The sequence below is a fragment of the Chelmon rostratus genome, chromosome 9 (genome assembly GCF_017976325.1).
Source record: "Chelmon rostratus isolate fCheRos1 chromosome 9, fCheRos1.pri, whole genome shotgun sequence".
Classification (NCBI taxonomy): domain Eukaryota; kingdom Metazoa; phylum Chordata; class Actinopteri; order Chaetodontiformes; family Chaetodontidae; genus Chelmon; species Chelmon rostratus.
Window position 1 is genome coordinate 522,887 of NC_055666.1, and position 6,000 is coordinate 528,886.

The following is a 6,000-nucleotide window of genomic DNA, read 5'->3' on the forward strand; positions in this document are numbered from 1 at the left end:
CTTGGCACTGACGCACCAGTTGTTCTCACTGAGGCTTGCCCACCAAATTTTAATTTTTTATTTTCGATCAGGAGTGGTAAAAGAGGGGGTGGAACTGCCTCTATCACGAGAAACACTTTGAACTCAATTGAAGTCTCTTTTAACAGTTACACATCGTTTGAGCATCATGCCTTTGTTTTTAGCAGTCCTCCTATTCTTTGCATCACAGTTTACAGACCACCCCACCATCATCCTACTTCTTTTATCAGTGAATTATCTGAACTATTATCTATCATACACACCAACTATAACAAAATTCTAATAACTGGTGATTTTAACCTACATGTTGATAATAGCTCTGACGTAATGTCCAATGACTTTTTGAATCTTTTAAGTTGCATTGATTTTAAACAGCACCTCACACAGCTGACTCACAACAGAGGACACACCCTGGACCTGGTCATAACCTATGGCCTGTCTACTGGTCTGTCCTCTGTTGTTGACCTGGCTGTGTCTGACCACTACCGTGTATATTTTAACATCACCAGTTTTAACCACCAAGAGGCCCCGGTGTGAACGGTGAGGAAACGCTACATTACTTCTGAAGTGGCTGCAAATTCTATGGAGATTTTAAAGAGCACTGCTTCTTGTGATTTTATTGTTGACAATTTTAACAGCAAACTGAAAACAACACTGGACTCTCCACTTTTAACCAAAACCATAAAAACAAAACCTACACCACCGTGGAGCAATAACGACGAAATCAAAAAACTCAAAAGAAATTGCAGGAGTGCAGAGAGGAGGTGGAGAAAAAACAAACTGACAATTCACTATGAAATATGACGTGAACAGCTGAAAATCTACAATAACACAGTCAAACTGGCACGAATCTCTCATTTTTCAAGACTCATCACAGACCATAAAAACAACACCAAATTCCTGTTCTCCACCATCGATCGTTTAACAAATAGCAATTTTAAAAAACCCTCCAAACCCCCATCAGATGTCCTCTGTGAGGACTTTGCAGACCACTTCAGAAATAAAATCGATAATATCAGATCCAGTCTTTTACCCCAACAGAATTTATTTTTTAACACACCTGTACCATTACTTTTACCCGAGGAAACACTGGAGAGTTTTGCCCTGGTGGACGCAAGGACACTTGATCGAGCTTTCTCCCAAGTAAACCCAACAACCTGCCTTTTAGACCCAATTCCCACATCACTTTTAAAAACATTTTATGGCTTCTTTGAGGAACAGATTTTAAATATTGTAAATTACTCTCTTCAGACAGGTGTCTTCCCCGCCGCCTTTAAAACATCAGTGGTGTAGCCCTTTCTGAAGAAGAGTAACCTAGACCCCAACATTTTTAATAACTACAGACCTCCAGACCTGTTACCATTTTTAAGTAAAATATTAGAAAAGCTGGTTTTTAATCAAGTAAAAGATTTTTTAAATAGTATCAATATTTTAGAGAAATACCAATCTGGTTTTAGGATGAACCACAGTACAGAGACAGTCCTTTTAAAGATTTTAATTGACATTAGGTATAATGCAGATTCACATAAACTCACAGTATTGGTACTACTGGATCTAAGTGCTGCCTTTGATACAGTAGATCACCACATTTTATTAAACAGACTCAGAAACCTAGTCGGCCTCTGTGGTACTGTTTTTAACTGGTTCAGCTCCTATCTCACAGATCGATATTTCCGGGTAAGTTTGGATACATGTTCCTCCAGAACACATAAAATAAGTTGTGGGGTGCCCCAAGGGTCAATTTTAGGTCAAATTTTTATTAATCTATATATGCTTCCCCTTGGGGATGTCATCAGGAGACACGGCATCAGCTTCCACAGTTACGCAAATGATACACAGCTGTACATTGCCGTGTCTCCTGAAGACACAGGGCCAATTCATGCTCTTTTTAACTGTATTTTAGATATAAATTCATGGATGGCAGAGAATTTCCTACAGCTCAACCAGGACAAAACAGAGGTCTTAGTTATTGGTCCTGAAGGCAAGAGAGAGAAACTTTTACCAAAACTACAAGATTTTAAACCAACACAGTGTGTAAAGAATCTGGGCGTAATTTTTGATGTATTTTCACATATTAAAAATGTAACAAAAATAGGTTTTTATCATCTTAAGAATATAGCCAGAGTCTGCCCATTTCTCTCTCAAGCTAACACGGAGGTGCTGATGCATGCTTTTATCTCCTGTCGTTTAGACTACTAATGCCCTGCTCTCTGGCCTCCCCAAAAAGACCATTTCTAACCTGCAACTATTACAGAACTCAGCCGCACGGGTGCTGACGAAGACCAGAGGGCGGGCTCACATTACACCGATTTTAAAATCACTGCATTGGCTCCCTGTGTGTTTCAGGATCGATTTTAAGGTTCTTTTATTAGTTTTTAAATGTCTTAATGGTCTTGGGCCCACTTATTTATCTGACATGCTTTTATCATATCACCCCTCGCGGGTCCTGAGGTCCTCCGGCACTGGACTTTTAATTATTCCTTGAGTTAATACAAAAACCCACGGGGAGGCTGCATTCAGCCATTACGGCCCTCGACTATGGAATAGCCTGCCGGAGAGCATCAGGACCGCAGAAACTGTTGATGTTTTTAAAAGGAGGCTCAAGACTCACCTTTTTGGTTTGGCTTTTAACTGATCTCTTTTAAACTTTTAATTCTTCTATTATGATATTTTTACTTCTTATATTTCTTACGACTTGTTCTTAGTTATGCACTTTATCAGCATTACATCTTAAAATCTTATTACTTTTATTTATTATTTACTATTAATTAGTTTTTTATTTATTTGTCTATTTTACCTTTATATTTTTAACATTCTTAAAGCTTTTAATTTTTGTGCATTATACCTGCTTTTATCTTTAATTTATTTGGTTATTTAGGGGACTTGGGTGGCTCTGCATTAAGTGCGGAGTTTGCCCCTGTCCATCGGCGTCTGGGTGGTCTCTGTGGCGGCGCTCCCGGTGGCCGCAGGCTGTGGCGCTTCCCAGTGTGGATGGCTCCCATAGGTGTTTCCTCACGTGGTTCCTCAGTGCCCTGCCATGTCTCAGCACTGTGTGTGTATGTGTGTGTGTGTTTTGTGAGTGTGTGTGTGAGCGCATGTGTGTATATCTGGAAGCGGAATATTGTCTGTCATATTATGCTTTTATTCTCTCTGTTGTTGTATTCTTTTATCTTGTGATGCACTTTGTGTTGCATTTTAAACGGATGAAAAGTGCTTTATAAATAAAGTTTGATTTGATTTGATTTGATTTGAAACAGGAGTAAATGGACCCAATCACAGAGGCAGGGGTATGTATAAGGTCAATAGGTTTAATGAAAGTTCAAAAAATGTGCAACAGGCAAATCTGAGAGATCCATACACTGAAGCTGATGAGTAGGCAGAGAGTGGACAGGCCAAGAGGGAATCCAGTACCAGATTACTCACACTTCAGACTGACAGGGTGTAGACTCGAGCACAAGGTCGGCACCTGAGCACAGGGAACAGGTGTCAGGGAGGCAGAGAAGGCAAAAAATAGCAGCGGGTACTTGTAAGATCTCAAGAGTCACAATTGTTACCACTTAGGCAAAGAGATGATTTGACGAATACTGGGTGGAAGGCTGGTGCTTTTATTCTGTGGCAGCTGGTGGGTCTTGATTGAATGATTGGTGTCAGTTGCGGTCAGGAGAGGAGGAGGCTGGACCAGACCTGCCAGCCATGCCATGCAGTTAAACATACACACAAGACAGACTGGGTATAGACAGACATAAGACAGAGAGACTCTCTGGATGAAATCTGAGGTTATAAATCTTAGCGTTATCCTAGATTCAGATCTAAGTCAAGTCTCACATCAAGGTGACAAAAACTTCCTTTTTTAACCTTGGAACCATAGTTCATAAATCAAAAAGATGCTAAATACTGATTTATGCCTTTATTTCAAGCCAACTTGATTACTGTAATGCACTATTTAGTGAATTCCTGAAAAAAAAAACTGATTGAATTCAGCTCATTCCAGACATTGCAGTGTTATTATATAACCAGAACCAAGAGAAAATAGTACATCAGTCCAGTTTTAGCTGATCTGCACTGGCTTCCTGTAACATTTAGATTTGATTTAAATGTTCTCCTCCTTAAAAAGGAGCCTTTAATGGGCAAGGACCGAGATACAATGCTAAATCCATAGTTCACTACTTGCCTTCATGAACACCGCTATCACCTGCTGCTGGTTTATTGGACGTTAGCAGCAGCACCCGAGAGAAAATCAGGGATGCAGCCCTTTTCATTTATGCCCCAAAGCTCTTGAGTGCACACATTTTTGACATAGAAGTCTGGGAAGCCAGCTCGCTGAATATTTTTAAAAGAAACCTCATAACTTATCTCTTTAGCCTTTAACCAGCTCTGACTTAGTGATACAGGCCTGAAACGTTTGTGCCTTTCCCTGTGTTCTACCTCCTGTACTTCTGTTAAAGTGCTGAATGCTGTATTTCACAGAGTTCCGCAGGGATCTGTGCTTGGACCGATCCTTTTCACTCTATATATGCTTCCTATAGGCAACATAATCAGGAAAGATTCCATAAATCTTCACTGTTATGCAGATGATACTCAGCTGTATTTATCAATGAAGCCAGAGGAGACCAATCAATTGACAAAACTATTAGTGTGTCTTAAGGAAATAAAGACCTGGATGACCTGCAATTTTTTGTTATTGAATTCAGACAAAACTGACGTTATCGTATTTGGGCCTAAACACCTTAGAAACTCACTAACCGATGAGATAGTAATGCATGACATAGTGCTGGCCCCCAGTACAACCGTAAGGAAACTGGGAGTCGTCTTTGATCAGGATATATCATTTAACTCCCACGTAAAACAAATTTCAAGGACTGCCTTTTTCCACCTACGTAAAGGTTGTAAAAATCAGGCACTTCCTGTCTCAAAATAATGCTGAAAAACTAGTCCACGCTTTGTTAATTCCAGGCTGGACTATTGCAATTCCTTACTATCAGGCTGTCCCAATTCATTGCTAAATACTCTCCAACTACACAACAAAATCTGTAGTGTGAATTTGTGTTAATTTTCCAGTGAAAACTATTTTGAGTTGACGGGTGTTGATTTGGGTGTTGTTTTAACACTTGCGGTGCTGAAATTGCTCAGGAGGCGGTGCTAATTACACGAGTTAAATGCCAACACCTGTCGCAGAGTTAATAAGCCACACCTGCTTTCAACAGGCCCTTTTCGCTCATTGACATGACAGAGGAAAAGACAGTGGTTGGTACGTTTTAAAAAGGTAAGAACCAAATATATTTACTTGTACAGGCTGTTAATCCTTATATAAAGTCACGCGTTAACGTCTAGCGGGGTGTGAAGCAATTGATATGTGTCATTGAAGCAGGTTGAGCAAATGCTAATGTGCTTAACATGCTACTGCTAGCTAACAAGCAGTAAGTTTTGGTCATTTAGGGGGCACATGTTTCTCCAATAGAGTATCAAATGGACAGCTAAAGTAAGTATAGCGTGTTTCAATGTAGTTTAGATGCCCAGTGGTGGGTTAAATAATGATTTTTAGGCAAATGGTGGCCACTGTTACTCACAAAATGACAGTGCTACTGTCTGTGTGGTGGGGGAGGGGGTTGGAGTCATGGTCGTTGTCAAATACAGTGTTGGTTAAAGGATAACTCGTTTTTTACAACCTGGACTTTATTTGTAGCATTAAATACGACCTTTTAGACACCCAGACAACTTTGGTGGCATTTGGAGTCGTTTTGAAGAAATTAGCCCCAGAGGAGCGGTGCGTATATCCATATAATGCGAGTAATCGGGGCACCCGTGCGTAGCCTCTATAAACGCATAATCTGTCATCGATGAACACTGTCCACCAGCTACCGTCTACTCGTGGACGCGCAGCCGTTTGTTGTTGTTTGGCCAGCTGTTCCTCTCTCTGACTCGGCGTCCTCCTTTCAACGAGCCCCTCGTACTCTGGCTCAAAACGGTAAGGACGTCCATCGT